The sequence below is a fragment of the Rhinolophus ferrumequinum genome, chromosome 28 (genome assembly GCF_004115265.2).
Source record: "Rhinolophus ferrumequinum isolate MPI-CBG mRhiFer1 chromosome 28, mRhiFer1_v1.p, whole genome shotgun sequence".
Classification (NCBI taxonomy): Eukaryota; Metazoa; Chordata; class Mammalia; order Chiroptera; family Rhinolophidae; genus Rhinolophus; species Rhinolophus ferrumequinum.
In genome coordinates, this window is record NC_046311.1 from 8620626 (window position 1) to 8637958 (window position 17333).

General features: G+C 43.8%; 1 protein-coding gene across 1 annotated transcript in view; it reads left to right on the forward strand.

The window, feature by feature from the left end:
• Positions 1 to 1389: 1389 nt before the first annotated feature.
• The window catches only part of MCTP2 (multiple C2 and transmembrane domain containing 2), a 170478-nt gene continuing 154534 nt past the window's right edge, over positions 1390 to 17333 (forward strand). Inside the window, exon 1 of the mRNA XM_033100384.1 lies at positions 1390 to 1529. The gene's annotated coding sequence lies outside the window, so the exon portion shown is untranslated. The remainder of the gene's footprint in view (positions 1530 to 17333) is intronic.

Here is a 17333-nt window from a genome sequence, read left to right on the forward strand (position 1 = left end):
GTATTGACCATTTATCAGCCACGTTATGAGTCTACCTGCCGCTGCTTTCAGTGCTGCTAGTGGTTTTGTAGTCAAATTAAACTGGTTAAAGCCACAGCGTTATTCCACTCTTCCTTGGCCAGAACATCTTTGAAAGAGGCAGGTAACGTACTTGGACAATTGGAAAAACCACCCAAAAATCCTCAAGGACGCTGGACAGAGGAGTGTATTTTGATGAGGCCGAGGAGGTATGACCTTAGATTTCTGTATCTTTAGATGTTTCACTTTCTGTAACACTTAATGATTGAAAAATGCTGTTAGTCAATTTGGACTTGCGGTTTGGCTGCAGGAACCACATAACAGGAACTGCCTGCGAGAGGAGTTAGAGGAGGAAAGCTTTTTTTGTGGGTTCACTTGCTATTTTAATTCAGTTGTTAGTCAGCTTTAAAGGTATGGTTGCTGTTTCTCGTTACTACTCTTTCTCTTCTTCCTTTTATGCTTCCTTCTCCCTGGCCACCCCCATCTCTGCTCTCGAAGACAGGGCTGTAACACAGTGATAAGAGCCTAGGTTTGTCATCGGCCTTTTCATTTGCTCTGACTCTGCTACTAACTTGATCCAGGCCAGTTATTTCATGCTTCTGGGGCTTACTTCCCTCATCTTAAACCAGGGATATTATGAAGTGCCTCACAAATGTCTGAAAATTAAATATGATCACGTATTATATGCCAGGCGCGTGGCATGCATGGGTTTCATGGGTTGCCTGGCTCTGGTCAGAGTCAAGGTGTTGAAAACGGAGGCTGCTGTCTAACCATTGATCCTTTAGGGACCTAGGGACCAAAGTGCCTTCCTCTGAGGATCAATGAAGACACTTGAAGTTGGCAAGCCACACATGTCTTTCCTGACTTTGCACTGAAACGCCAGTGAACCCAACTCCCCTAGTCACTGCCAGATTTTTTGGACACATCTTCCTTTTCCCCTGAGCCAACCCAGACAAATGAGCTGCAAGTGATCTCTTGCTCTTGGTCCAGCAAGTGATCTCTTGTTCTTGGTCCCAGAACCGAGCTGGGGGGCACCTTCTTGTACGGTTTCCCCCCAAAAATAAGACCTAGTTGGACAATCAGCTCTAATGCATCTTTTGGAGCAAAAATTAAATAAGACTTAGTATTATATTATATTACATTATATTATACCTAGTCTTATAGTAAAATAAGACCCGGTCTTATATTAATTTTTGCTCCAAAAGACACATTAGAGCTGATGGTCAGGGTAGGTCTCACTTTCCGGGAAACACTGTAACTAACAGCACGAGCTAAGGGCGGCCACTCCCCCTCTCGGTTTGGCGGCTCTAAGGTGACGCGCGGTGGCCTCCTCCCCTTGAAGGCGGGGCTGGCGTGTGGGGGTGAGGAAGTCCTGCGGCCCTAGGTGATGCCCCTGCCCCCACGGCGTCCAAGCTGCTCCCTGCGCGGGCGACAGGGACGGCAGGTCCCGCGCACATGAGGTGCGCGCGTCCGCCCCTTCTGCAGCCCCCCGGGACAGCAGCCTCGGACAGGTGAGGGAGGTGCTGGACTCACCTGGCAGTGCGCACGGGGTCACCATCTGCTGTCTTCTGCGGGTGGTGTCTGATCTCAACTGAAGTGGGGAGTCGGGGACGCTGAGGTGCCGGGGAAGCTAGTACCCGGGGTCAGAAAGGTGTGCTGCAGACTGGAGGCAGAAGCCCGAGGCTTGGGGGAGTGGAGAACTCAGGGGTGGGGGGCGCGCTGGGACTTCTTTGTATTTGATAGGACACATATTGGGTCCCCTCGGGACTCAGTGGAGATAGTCACCGTCACCACCACCTCAGGGACTCTGCAGAGGTAAGTCCCTCACTTGGGTGGGATTTGACGCGCTCACTTTGTGGAGATCGGGAAATTCCACTTTGGTTCCCTGCGCAGATCAGTGGCTCAGCCACAGGAGAGCAGAGAGCCTTGTAATTGTGGAGATTCTAGAGTGTCTTGTGGCACTTGAAAAAAAAAAAGTGGTGGTGGTGCAGTTGAGGGGAAATTGCTTCCGCAATTAGTTTCCCCAGTTCACTGTCCCATTTGTTAAGCAAATGGTTCGCTGATGGCTTTTAAAAATGGTCGCGTTTCTATAAACTGGGTTAGAACATCCTAAGGACCTTGTTTCTGTGCGATGTCTGATGGTTTCACCTGCGTCCAGATGCTTCCACGAGTGGGTGCTCTACAAGTGACATTGGCCGTGGGCACTCAACAGTTACCAAACAGCTTTCTGGGGAAACTTGGGACCTCAACAACCTGCTTCAGTGACACACTGAATCTCAAACAGGTCCATGGATTATGATTCTGTTAGCATTCCTTTCTAACTTGTGTTAGCAGCCTTCCAATTTAACAAATATCGGTTGTCCGCCTGTTAAGGAGGAAACTCAGAGCCAGGCTGGTGTGCTGTGTGGCAGTACAGGTGTTCACACAAAGGGGGATTTTAGGGCCCTGGTTCCACACAGGTGGGTGTTTAGAGCGAGACCAGTAGAAGCACGTTGTGCTTTTACTTCCTCAGCCCCTCTATAATCTCTGGTAATAAGTATATAAATGCAGGGAGAATGGAAATCTATAAGAATATCTGTCATTAGCCCAGTCTGTCCCCCAAAGTGACAAAGATGATCAAAACCATTCTTAGAATAAGATCATTAAGAAGCAATACTTTGCCAAGCGCCGTGCTAGGCACTTTATCTTGTTGCATAAAATACACAGGATAAGTGTTGCTCCCCTGTACAGATGGGAAACTGAGGCAGGGAGGAATCCAGAAATTTGTTCAAGGTAAGTGGTGGACCTGGGAACTGAATGGGAACTCTTCTGAGGGCAGAAACCATAGCGTTTTCATTATTCTGTGCTGCCGGGAGACAGTGTAAATCGGGGAAATTTAATGGAAATAAGAATTTAAATTTATATTCAGGAAACAACCCACATCCTGGGAGTCAAAGTAACCATCGTGAGTCCAATGAGCACTGCTTTCATTCAACATGTGTGGTTAAACTATGACTAACCTGGAATGAGAGGATGAAAAGCTATTTTCAAAATATAGCTTGTTTTAGTATGTGTCTTCCTTAACATATTTTTAAGGCCCTAATATATCCAAGTGGGGCAAATGAGTAAAAGTATACCTGTATTCCTTGTGTATTGCACATTGAAGTAACAACTTTTTTTTTTATTAGTGTGCTTTAACATATTTCAGCTTGATTTCTTCCCATAGCTTCCTGTTAAATAGAAGTCACTATTGTCACCGAGAAAGGACTTTGTGTTTGTGTCTAAATCTATAATCATACATGAGTACAGTTAATATTTATTTTAGAAGGTAGATCTATTTTTTTTTTCTCAGTCTGTCTCTGGAAATGTGGAGTACTGCAATGTGCTTATTTGGGCAGGAATCCTAAAATTCCTAATTTTAGCCTTTGAGTGAAAGAACCATGACAACTGAGCTGACAGTTTCTTAAAGCACGTATAAAACCATAAAAGTGATTTCCAAATTAAAATTACTACGCTGTATAGGGTGAGAAAGAAAATAGTGCTTAGATTTTTAAATAGTATTCTTGATGAAGTAACATTTCTTGATGTTGAGAGTATTTGCTTTCTTAAAACTTTCCTTGTAATTATTGGTAATGACACACAAACAATTGAGGGGTTCTATATTTAATTTAGGTTAAGATGTTGAAGAAAATGTTTTTTTTTGTTGTTGTTGTTGAAGAAAAGTCTTTTTGCCTGTGTTGAGAGAATCAGGTAGGATTTTCTGCCTGAATCTCACTTTTGGGAGTGAAATTAACAACACCCCTTGAACTTGAGGAGCATTTGAAATCCTGCCTGGAAGGTGTTTATAAAAGTGTGCTTGGCTGGGTTAAGATGCTGCAATGGGAGAGCAGGGTGGTTGATGAATTGGAGAAACTCCCAGGAAACAGAGGGCCGAGGAGCAGAGTGTACAGGGAGGGTGAGACAGGCAGCTCCGGATTTTGTAAGTCCCAAAAGGTAAACAATTTGGGAATCCTCCTTAAGAAAAATAATATAAAACTAGTTATGGAGGTGAATACTTATTTAAAGGCGAAAAAGAAATTAGAGCAATTTGCTGGAGCGTTCCTGTCTGCTGAGATCCCTTTGGGCCATTTACCAGAAATGCTTACAAAGAAATGCTTCCTGATTGCACCCTGGCTTCCTCTCTCATGAGAACACTCAGCATCTTCCAGCAGCTTATGGCACTGGTAGGGCCTATGTCAGTGAGTGGCCAAAAGCTGAAGCGCCATTACCCTCAAAGAATGGGAGGAAACGTTGTGGTTGGAGGCAAGGGCCTCATGCGTGGTCCGTGGAGCAGAGAAGAGACTATTGGCTGGGAGCGAGGGAGCCACAGCTCAGGGGGAACTGGGGCACTTCTTGTCCAGCAAACAGTGCTGAGATGAAGGCCCCTGAACTGGTCTCCAAGACCTTCCACTTTGGTTGTTTCTCCCGAGGTGCCTTTGGTCATTGGCTCTCCCAGCTTTCATTCTATCCGTCACCATGTATTGGGGGTTTTCTATGTCCCAGGAACTGAGAAAGGCAAGGTCCTGATCAGATTTCACTGGTGACAGCCCAATGTTGGAGGTGCTGTCCTGGAGACCTGGAGGGCTCCCACGCTTAGGCTGAGTTTGGAATTGCTGGTGGAGTTCCCGAGCTGGAGGGCTCCAGGAAAGCCGTTCTTTATATGTGGAGGGCCATAGAAAGCCCTGCAGGTTGGGACCCCCACACTCTCGTCCACTGATGCAATGAAGCCTCTTTGTCAGTGTTTCTCATCATGTCCTTGCAGACCAGTAGCACCCACACACCGGGGGTTCGCCTGGCAGACGCTCATGTTCTCAGGTCCCATCCTGGGCCCCTGACTCAGAAGCTCTGTGTCTGGAACACAGCAATCTATATTTTAAGAAGCCTTCCAGATGATTCTGGAGGTAAAGTTTGAGAACTGTTGCTCTTCATAGTTAAGAGAACTCGTAGGGCATAGAATCCCCAATAGAGATGGAGGGAAGGGAACGAGATTAATACCTGGGCTGATATAACATTCTGGTAATTTTCGTTACTATCACTGATATTTATCGAACATTCAGATCATATCAGGTGTTGTGCTAAGAATTATTAACTCTTTTAATCATTAATACAATCCTCCCAGGCGAGGCTGTTACCACCTCCATTTAAATGTAAGAAAACTGAGGCACACAGAGAGGAAGGGAAGTGTTCTAGGTCCCACAGCTGTAAGGATTTGAGCATGGCCAGTGTGGCTCCAGCGCCTCTCTCTCATCGGCGTGGGAGAGTTTGCCTCGTCTCATTGCTACATGTTGGTATTGTGGGAGAGGTCTGGAAGGCAGGCCTGAGATGGCTTGGGATGGTTTTATTTACCATGCGACCCAGCAATCCCTCTCCTGGATATCTACCCAAAAGATTAGAAAACACTTATCCGTAAAGATATATGTGCTTCAATGTTCATTGCAGCTTTATTTACGGTAGGCAAGCCATGGAAACAACCAAAGTGTCCTTCGATAGATGATTGGATAAAGAAGGTGTGGTATATATACACAATGGAATACTATTCTGCCATAAGAAAAGGTGAAAAAGTGCCATTTATGACAACATGGATGGATCTTGAGATGATTATGCTAAGTGAAATAAGTCACAGAAAAAGTCGAGAACCATATGGCTTCACTGATATGTGGGATACAACACTGAAAGCAACAAAGGAACAAGACAAAAAAACAAAGAGTCATAGACACAGACAATAGTTTAACGGTTACCAGAGGGTGGGGGGCAGGGGGTGGTAGATGAGGGTAAAGGGGGTCAAATATACGGTGATGGAAGGAGAACTGAGTCTGGGTGGTGAACACGCAGTGTGACACATAGATGATGGATTACAGAATTGTACACCTGAAACCTATGTCACTTTACTAACCATTGTCACCCCAATAAACTTTAAAAAAAAAAAATAAAGAACAACAGTCATTTGCTCGTCACTTGGGGTTGACAAGTTTTTCTTTAGGGACACATTGCCAGATTAGAGAGGAAGAATGTTACTATCTTTCACTCCTAGTACAAATTTTTGAAGTTTCATAAGGACACGATTGCATATATGTGGTTGCGTCATGTGGACCTGCCTCTCTCCCTGCGTGACTATGGGTTCGTATGGATTTCCCCAGTGGATGGCCTTGTTTCAGAATGTGGGATTTGGTCTGGATATTAGCACAGACGCTTCTCTCCTAAAGGCCAACTCCTTTCCAGGCCTCAGAGGACTTGAGGATGATGGTGTGTTTTGCCATTATTTTCAGTAATTTTATTTTCTGAAAGAAACAATTGGAATATCCACCGTTCCGTACGTTGTAGCACAGAATAGCCTCAGCATGTCAGGCAGAGTAAGCTTATACAGCTATAGATGTGGCTGTATATGTGAGTATATAGAATGATGGCCCGCCTTTGGGTGTGAAACTCAGGTGACCGTGTCTTAGACAAACATTCGTTCGCGTTTATGGCAGGAGGCAGAATTTAACTTTGAGAGTACCAGCTGTCTCATCCATGTATGCATTCATTTGTTCGTATGGTTGCTTGCCTAGTGGTGGTGTGTTAGTGTTATCTGCGGGAAGGGAATACAGTGGTGACCAGACAGATGTGATCGCTACAGGCAAGGGACAAACTTGCTCTGCAGTGTCATGGGTGAATGGAGTTCGAGGTCATAATTCGTGCCCGGTAATTCTGGCCCAGTTGGTTGGAGAGGAGTTAAGAAGTGATAGTTTAGGAATGAAATTCTGGGGCATGGCTTCAGGCAGTAGGGAAGCAGAGGCGGGGAAGGATTTATGAGACATCCAGGAGATTACAGGGGTGACCAGGTGGATGTGGGTGGAGCGAGAGAAGGAATGTTGGGGATGAGGTTTGTGCCCTGTGTCCCTGGGTTGGTGCCAGTGACACAAGTCACGACTAGAGCAGAAGACTGTTTTCAGAGAATAAAAATTAGTTCTGTGGACCTTGTGAGTTTGAAATGTCTGGATGACTGTAGAGTATTAGTTTGGGGTGGATAGTTGGCTGGGATGAGGGTCTGCAGTCCGGGAAAGAGGTCCACCATACAGAGATTGGAAAGAACTTGTCTTTAGATGGTCGTTGACTAAGTGACTAATTTTGAACTGATTGAACAATACAACCTGACATACCAACTAAATAATTCAATGAGTGAACCACACGCTGTCTCCCAAGGAGAGTGGGTAGGTGAGAGCTGTGGCCGTGCCACCTGACCAGGCAGGATGGGAACAAGTTCCAATTCCTTTGATGAGAAAGCAGAGAAAGGTTTACTTCCGCTCATTCTTTAAAGGGTGGAGGTGAATTCTCCACTCTCTTTAGCCTCTCATATGTTTGTTAGCCTGAGCTCCGGCCCATGGGAGGAGGTCTTCAACATGGAAAAGCAAACAAGAGAAGGCCAGAGTAGGCGATGACAAAGGCCTTGTTGAAAGCTGGCTTTCAAATTTGAGCCCATATCATTGTCAGAAGAGAAAATGCTGACCCCTCATCCCCTTAATTTATTGTCTACTTGTAAAAACACTCACCCATCACTTCTGTGTAGTATGTTCATTATAAATTCGTCCTATGATTTTATCTATAATCGATGGATGGATGGTTTTGAGGAACTGAAAGTTTAGGATAGCCTGTTTCAACTTTGTCCATTAAAAGTCAGCTAATAACCAGGAATATTCATGAGACATCTGAGAGATCGAAAACGGAAGTATTCACCTTATTTGTGTGTCTGACTGTGTTCAGATCCAAGTTGTAACTGAGGTGACAATGCAGAAAACGAACAAACAAAACCCACGGACCAAACCAGAAGCAAAAATAGTTGTTGTGTAACACTTATTATTTACTTATTTATTTTGGTGGTGGTTGGGGAACTATTTTTAGCATTATGAAAGATATTGGGGTTTAGTCTGAGAATTTGGGTAGCATTGCTTAAACCACAATACTCAGCATTTTTGTTGTCATTGTTGTGCCTGATGTAAAAGATGTTATAGACACAAAATTAGCTTACCGTTCTAGGTTTGTAGTCTGGAAATGACCTTGGGGGTCAGCTCTTCCATTTCCTGATGTCCCCTCTTGGACCAGTGGGGGTCCAGAGGTGCTGCCGGCTTGCTTATCCTCCATGGTCAGTTGGTGACAAAGTCTGTCCAGTAAAGTATGTCTGTAGTTCTGAGTCCTACACTGTCCTACAGCTTCTCTGGAACGCTGCTTGTCTGTTTCTGGAACAGGCCCCATAATTCACACTCTCCACTTCCTTGAGTCTTTATTTCCACCATGCCCCCTCCCCTTTCCTCCTTATTTTTTATTTGGTGTGTTTGTCATGCACTTTCTTCTTGCATAGTGTAGTGTTTCGAACTTTGTGGGAGTCCCCGGTGGAAGTCGCCTTCCACATTTTAGGCCTGTCTAAACAGGTAGAATTTCTCTGACATGTCTTTCATTCTCTTAAATCTCCTGTGAGCTGGCACAGAGACATTTAGCTATAGCCAGGAATGAGAAAGAAGGTTCTCAGGAAATTACCTATGTTAATATTGAACCAGAAGACATGGCAGAATCACGAAGGTAGATGATAAATTGTTTTTAAACATCATGAACAATCATTTATGTATGTAGCCAAAAAAAAAAAAAAAGTTTGGTTCTTAATAACAGATTGTTATTCAGTTATTTATTAACTATTTCCTTTCCAGCTTTCAGCCTTGTGTCCATGTCAAGCTTTATCATCATGCACTAAAGACCCTAAATCGCTAATTTGTTGCTTAAGTTTTGGATTCAGTTGCCAACATGTGCCTGTTTATTGGTAGTGATCGTTTCCCTTGGTGGAAGAAGTCTTCTGACTTTTTCTGGTTTACAGGACATTCAGACTCAGCTTCTATATTTCATATATTGTGCCAGCTCCCGGACGTTGCTGAGCTGGTAAGTGAAAGCCTTATCTTATTCACTCCGATCCTCTCAGGAACCCTACTAGGAAAGAGTCACCCCCTTTTCATAGAAGAGAACACTGAGGCTGAGAAGCCAGGAGACTTGGTCAGGGTCACCCCCTTGGATGGAACTTTGCCTCCACTATTCCACTCCAAGCCATCTAACATCTCCTCTCAACCATTCCACTCTGCCTTGCGTCCCAGCAAATTGTTGAACCATAAGACTAGACAGTCTCCAAGACCCTGTGCGATAGATTCCAGCACTGTCTGCTTCCTGGGGCTGGGAGCAGCTGCTCTGTGCATCCCAGGGTGAACGCAGAGTTGAAACCCTTCACCATAGAGGCTGCTTTAAAAGCTGCATCGATGGCGCCCTGGAATCCTACTGAACCCTCTTCTGGAGCTGGATTTTGCATAGTCTTGACAAATAGGTCACTTTAGAGCAATTTCCTGCCAGGAGATTGTGAATACATGAAACGGGATATCCTGGAAAGGTCTCTCTCGTTCATCTGATCCACGTGAGGCTTTAACCAAATAATTGTTGTATTAGATTTGTGATGCAAAGCAAGCAGTCACTTAAGCACCACACTTAATTCCCAAATTCCCGAATGTTCGCGTGGGAATGACCTCACTGGTTTTATGTTTTTAAATTGATGTAAGCTTTTAAATATATACAGATGTTGACATTTCAAAACTCCTGTACAATTCCTGTGGTGCTGTTGATCCGATCTAGGGGCTTTTTGTTATTTTACTCATTCATTCATTCATTCTTTATTCATTCATTCACTTATAAGCAGCAGTCCCATTTATCACAGGAGATCTTTTAAGGGTTCACAGTATACAGATGAAGTTGAATCTCTGATTGATGTGGTCTTGGAAAAGCTGGAGTTACTTCTGCTGAGTGTTCTGCTTACCTCCACGAAGGCTTCTGAGACCCCTCCTAGGAGACCCTCCTTTAGTCTGGGTGTCGTTTGTAGCCTCTTAGGACGTGATAGCAGATGCCCCAGCTGATGCGGTGGTGGTGGGAAGCGGGCGGGGGTAACTGACGCCCCCTAGACCCTGCGGTCAGATGTCCCATGCGCAGCTCATGGGCCTTTGAGTAGAACACTCATCAATTATCTACATCTCTTCCGGTAAGAGGCTCTTATGCTCTGTAGAGAATGATACGGTACGTTGGCTGTTTTGGTGAAACTTTTTATGTAAATTTTGCTGACCAATTCTGGATGTCTTGCTGGGGTGGTTCTGGTAGTTTCTGTGGTTTGTAGGTGAATCTGGCCAGTTGAAAAACCAGCCCTTACCAATGCAATGTAATTTTTTGCTAGTGGCTGTGGGTCAGAGCTAACTGACGTAGTATTTATAAAGTATTGGTTTTATCGTTGCTGTGAACATTATATGACAAAGCATGGTATGAAATAGTATAGAGCAAAACCCTGCTTACATATAGTTATGCCATGTGCTGACATGTGTATATATAGTTTAAGAAAATTTTTTTTTTCCTGGAAGTGAGCATAGATAGACACTTACTAGTTCTTTGATGGAGATGGTCTACGTCATCTGGGTTGAGTGACTTTTCATTGCATTACTGTCTGAACAATTCCAATTTCCTAAAGGGCCTACCTTGAAAAAATATTGCCAGGGTTAATTGAATGGTGAGATACAGGCCTTTTTGTGGTGGTGGTGGTGGTCTTTAAAATGTCCCTTAAAAAGTGATCCTGGGGCATGAGAATATTAAAAACACATTTGAATTTTTTTTTTTTTTTTTTTTTTGTTAAACATTTTACAGCTGTTAAAAAGTCTTTGGTATTTCTTATGTGATTTTATGGGCCTAACATCTTTGTTTGAGATTGGAACTAACATGGCACTGCATGGGACTTGAAATGATTAAGGAGAGGAAATGTCAGAGTGATCATCTGCTCTCCACAAGTGTTTCTGGAGGCCACCTCTGACCAGGAAGCTGTGGGGTGGGACCACGTGACAAACTTCCACCCCAGTAAGCCAGCTCTGCAAGCTCACGCTCTGGTTCCCGTAACTCATCACCACCTGCTTCCTGGGAAGAGCAGAGTTTTGGATTCAAAGTCGGGCTCAAATACCTGCTATGTGTAGGACTTCACGATCGTCAAAGCATTCAGGTTTCTCGTTTGTAAAATGGAGATGAAAAGACTTGCTTTGGGGTGCTGGGGATATTAATAATAACTCCTGCACAGTGCCTTGCATGTAGTAGGTACTTCATAAATTTCTATTATTCAAGGAAAGCGGGAGTCTGGCTACTTGGTAATAAGTAAAGCTACAGAGGTTTGGGTACGTGAGTGCCCACACTGTTATGGCAGCTTTCCCCCAGAGATCAGACCCTGCTGCCCTGTTGATGTTTGATTCTACATTTTCTTCTAACCAGACGAAGCATAAGAAAGAGTAGAAAGGAGAGCATGAGTAGGAACTAGTACTAAATTCCAATGTTTCAAAAAATAACTAGAGATACATTTTAGGGAACAAGAAAAATGATCTTACTCAGTCCATTTTACCCAACTTGAAGGTTTTTTTTGTTTTTGTTTTTGTTTTTAAGATATGAGACACTAACCTTCCTTTTTAAAAAAAAACAAAAAACACTTAGATTTTCACTTTCACTTTAAAGGTGTTGTTCCCTTTTGCATTTTTAAGTAAGTCTTGAGGTCAGAAAGCAGGTATTGGACATGCACACATTTTATTGATGGTGTTGGGTTTAGCATTTGCTTGTGATTACAGTATAATTTGATGAAGGCCCAGCCACTCCTGGGGGAAACCCGACAATGTTCCCTAAATATATATGGATGAAAGGATACCTTGGGGGGCTGGCTTTGCAAGGTGACACCTAATCAATGGCTTCATTAGTTGCACATGCCTATATTTCTGATTCCCCACCCCTCCACCCCCCCCCCAAAAAAAAAGAAAGAAAGAGAAAAGGATCCATTAGCAGCTATGATTTCCTGTTTTTCGTGGAGCCATGGAGAAAATAGAAGTTAACTCCTTGGGGAATCAAAATACACCTTCCTGAAGATTACGGGTACGACTAGTTTCCTCTTGGGAGCAGAGAGGATTTTCAAGGCCTGCGAGGTCTGTTTCAGCTGAGAGGGGAGGGCAATGAGGCCTTAGATGGGAAGGATGGCGAAGAAGTAACCCTTAGAGGCTTGTAGAAGTCACCAGGGCGAGATGGGTGCCGTTTATCTCTGTTCCTCTCAAGTGTGTGGCCTCCTGGAACTTTGCCACAGGACCCCATGGCTGCAGCTGTCAGGACTGGACACTGTGCAGCAGGCCTTTCGACGACAGACCCTGAGGGGCAGAGGGCCATACGGGCAAGACCTTGGAGTTGTGCTGCCGGGCCTGAATCTCGGCTCAGCTTCATATCAACTGTGTGGCGCCGGGCAAGTTGCTTAAGCGTTCTGTGCCTCAGTTTACCCACCCATGAGCCGAGGCCTCTCAAAGTACCTGCCTCCTAAGGTTGTGAGAATTAAATGACGATCAAATGCTCGGTGCATGATGCCTAACCCAGGTAACGCCACATGGAAGGAATAATAGCCGCAGTGTTGGCTGCTGTTCTTATAAAAAGGGTTGTGGGGAGGCTCGTTTTGCGTTCCACGGACTCTAAGGTGCCGTGTTTGCCTCTCTTCACTAGAACCTAATGATCGCTTCGTATTTAAAAAGTCACGTGCAGTGTTTTAGCTCAGTGGGAAGATTTGTTCAGGCCCTTCTGATCCCTCCCAGCCTCTTCCCAGCTGATGTTCCGTGAAATGAGTCGCAAAGTGTACAGCAAGGGAGACGACCGAAGACTGGGAAAGTCCATTTGGGATTTATCAAGGGAAGCCGTCATATGCTGGTGTCCCCTTCACTGAGCTGTCACTGGCGTTGATGGAATCAGAGTGGCGGCAGGGGTGGGAGGGTATTGATACAGCCTTTTTAAAAGATAAATGGTTTTAATATTAATGATGGTGTTCTTTACCTTTGCATTTGAGAGATGCTGCCATAATGGAATGCCTTAGAAATACTAATGTGTGCTGACTACATTCTGATCGTGAGTAACCCCTGTGGGTATTTTGAGACAAAAAGTTCTTTGATCTGGGCCAATTTAATGCATCACAGGCAGGTCTAGAAATACGGTCTAGAAATAAACCGTATTTCACACGACGGTAGGAAATACGCATTGATCTCTATTTTAAAAATCTTTTCTTAACTCCCAGGCAAGGAAAGGCTCTCTCTCTCTCTCTCTCTCTCTCTCTCTCTCTCTCTCTCTCTCTGTTTGGTTTGAATTCATGTACAGCAGTTTTCCTCGTTTCATTCAGACATTTGGATCCGTTTAGGGGTGACTGAGTGCACATGACCGCTTCTTGGTGAACGCGTCCTGGAGGCTTCCTCCGGCACTCTGGGTCCTACATGCTGGGGCACACCAGCTATCTCCGGGAGCCTCAGGATTCAAAAGCATCTCAGTTTACTGAAATCCACATGTAGATGGAAGAGAGGAAAGGGCTGAGTCTGTGGACTTTTGCAGCAGTTCTGGGATCCTTCAGTTTTTGGTGGATAGACGTCAGGTCTGTGGGCTTTACCCTGTGTGGAGTTCCAGGGCGTCATTGCCGACCTGTTGACCGTGATTTTGTAAAGGTGGTGAGAGGAGTGGATTGTTCCATTAGGAAATGATTGGGGAAAAGTAGAAGGGAGATGCAGGCAGGTAAAATGGGCTCCGTCCTCACTGGCTACGCCCAGGCCTCTAATGAGGCTGTGACAGGACTCATGGTTATTACTAATTTAATTCTCTGTATCTGGTGCATGAAGATGTTCACACACCTTTAACACAGAACAATAAATATATTACCCAACACTATTTAATTGGTAACTAAACATTTTTTAATGAGCTTAACCATGAGACTTTTTAGGTAGGTTGATGGCATTTACTGGTCTCTAGGAAAGCTTGGTGTTCTGATATATATTCAGTCATGATAGCGGAAGGAATTGGCCTCTGAATTCATTCATTCATCCATCCATTCATTTATTCCAACAAAACTTAGCTGCTAGGTGCCAGGTAGTGTTCTAAGTGCTCAAAATGCAGGTGGTGTGGACGAGTCAAATATAGTCCCATCTCCTCAGAGGACTTAGCGAGGGGGGTAAGAGGTGGAGTGGGGAGAACAAGTAAAAAAACTAATGTGAAGTCTGTCATAAATGTCAGGTGTACGAAAGTGCAGCTCCATGCTGGAGGGTCAGGGTCAGGGTCAGGGTCAGGGTCAGGCTTATAGTTAGGGTAAGGCTTGATAAGGAGGTGATGCTTGATCTGGGACCTGAATTAGCCAGTGTTTGATCTGTGGGGAGAACAGATTATGTAACCAACAGCCTCAAACCAAAAGAAACAAAATCACTAGACTTCACCCCGAATGTTTGCCGCACCCATTTTCTCCTTGATCTGGGGCTGCAGGTTTCTGTATCCAGGCATGACTGTTATACTGGTGAGACTGAACATCCTGAAGATGACAGCCTTTCCCGGGCGAGGTCTTACTTCTGGGTGGGTGAGCCTTCCTCGTCCCAAGCCCACTGAACTTTGCACCTGACAAGAGCTCCCTCTGTGTTTGCTTTCTGATTACACTGGCTAATTAGGCGAGCGTAGAGCTCGCTTTAACTTTCCTGCCTAAGACATGTCATTCCACTTACTACTTTCAGCCTCGTATAAAGGCCACCCTAGCCTGTCATGTTCTCACACGGTCAAGAAACTACCACTTGTGTCAAGACACCTGCTGGAAACTGAAGCTTCCTCTTCTTCCAGCCTGACTCTTTTCAGCTATGGATTATTTTTAGCATTTTTAAAGTCATGTTTGAAGTTTGAATTGTTTTGTGTATTTATGGAAAATGAATAAATGCAGTCGATGAGGCTTTGCAAAGGTGCAAGTGTCTGAATGAAGAACACTTGGTGCTCCATCAGAAACCCATCCAGTTGCTGGAGCAATTTCTTTGTATTTCTTGTAGATTAACTCTTAAGTACGAAACAGTACAATTTGGCTCTTTCACAATAGAGAGAAATGGTTATACAGAACTTTATAGGAAAGTAGAAATTGACCAAATAAAACCCAAAACCCAGACTTGGGTGCTATTGAAGCACTTGTGTAGGGAGAGGCTTATAAAAGGCTGTTCTGTCTCTGGAAGCTTCTGTACGAAGACAGTAAACATGAAACCAGTTTATTACAAATAAGTAGGAATTGTAGTCACTTAATAATAAAACAGATTCAATAGGGGTCTGTCGTGATTCCCTGACACATGTCTGTCCCATGTCAGTTGGAGGGAATGCATTCACGCTTAAGAATTTATGTTTAGAATATTCCATTCTAAAACTGTGTCCATGGATTTTTCTGTATTGACTATTGGACAAGAACTAAAGCCATGTTCTGAGTGGCCAAGGCCTCTTGAGTTGGTTGTTCTAAGGGAAGCCTTAGAATAATAGTCTTGTTCCTTCGACTGAATCTATGTTTCTGACATTAGTGCCAAGACAGAGGTGGCAAATAACCGGCCTAAGGCCACTGCTCCTCTTCCAGCGCCCAGAGCAGATCTTCACGCTGATGACATCAAGTTTCCCACTGAGCTTCAGAATCCTTGGCTGGCCTCGCTCCTTAGGCAGTGGCCATACCTGCTCGGAGCTGGCTGGCCATCAGAAATCTAGCGTCATCCGAGATTATTTTGGATTGAATTTTCCCTTCCGGTTGGGGGAAAACACACACAAACACACACAGATCCAAAATATACACATTACTTTTATTTTTTTACGTGCCTTTATCATGCACACAGCATAGTGTCAATACTAAAAGGAATGAAAACTTAAAAAATTAGGAAAAAAAAAGCAACATTCTCTGCCTCGAAAAAAAAATTAGCCATTAAAGGTTTTTCCATGTTTCCTTCCAGTCTAGTCCACACGTATACATCATTTTACAGAGCTGTGAACATAGTTTAGGTGCCATTCTGCAGTTTGTGTGTTTTCCATCTAAAACTATCATGAATCATTTTCCAGGTGGCTGCATAGCATCAGAAAATTAAATCTTAATGGTGGCATTAATGGAGATTAGTGGTTCATATTTCTGTTTATGATGTTTGTGTCTCTCTGCAAATACATCACTGAGATAGTACGTATTCTATGCTCAATTTCCTAGGCTTGTAGTGTATGTATATCTTCAATTAACTTGATTGTCACCTCGTGCAAACTGTGCAAGACATTCTATTCTTCACCTGCGATCATGGAGTAATTTAAAATTTCACAGGGCGAGCATGTATTGGAAGCTAGTATAGAAACCTATGGACCATGTATTTTTGTATGGATTTTCTTCAATATACGTTACATCTGAAAACACATTAAGGCAAATCACTGGGCTCTCCAAAGAACTAACACTATGAAATAACCTTCCAAACTGATTTATCCAAGTGAATTTATACCTTACTATGGGGACTGGGTATTGTGTAGTTTTTTTCTTTTATTAGCTCAGTGAGGGTCTTTGCATCGCATTTGTACTAAATGACATGAGCTCTGCAAGGTGAAGTCACTCAGAGAACCATCATAAAATTAGAAAGAAAATCAGAGAAGAGTGACTTGAAATAACACATTTTGATTGTTATGCTTATTTATAGAATTCAGTATGAAGGGACTAAGCAAAATCGACAGCCTAGCCCAACAATTTTGGTACCAAAATGATCTGTTCTGGGGGGAAAAAAGCTTTCTCTGTTGTGTTATTCAATGTGAATTGGTGTTGAGTATTTATAGAGTGAGAGGCAGCAGAAAAATGTCCTCATCATCAAGTTTTAGCAAATATCCAAATGAGAAGTAATGACATTGGTATTTATATAATGGTAAAGGAAGTGTGGCTATTGAAAATGATTTCAAAATAGTGGTCCTTGGATGACTTTTGTTTGATTGACAGTGTATAGGAATGTGGAAATTTCCCCTAAACATTTGGGCGGGGAGAATCTCTTGAAACAGCAGCACAGCCCCTGGCCACAGTGAAAGGATCTTTGCTCCAGGGACCCCAGTGTTCTCCCTAGCAGGCCTGAGCCTCCAGCACAACTCATCCTACTTCAGCCTGGCTATGCTCTCGTAGGTTCTTCTCTGCACCCACAGACCGTGCTATAGCAACACGTCTTTTTTTCCCCTCATGCATCCTCTTAAAAGGTATCACTTTGTATAGATCGATATATTCACTCCAACGTGACTTAAACATTAATTTTATAACTTAGTTTTTAATGTTTTAGAAAACTCGTGGTAATGCACACAGCATAAAATTTACCATCTCACCCATGTCTCAGTGTGCAGTTCAGTGGTGTATATTCACGTTGTTGTGCAGCTATCACTACCATCCGTCTTCAGGACTCTGTTCACCTGGCAAAACTAAGACTCTGTACCCA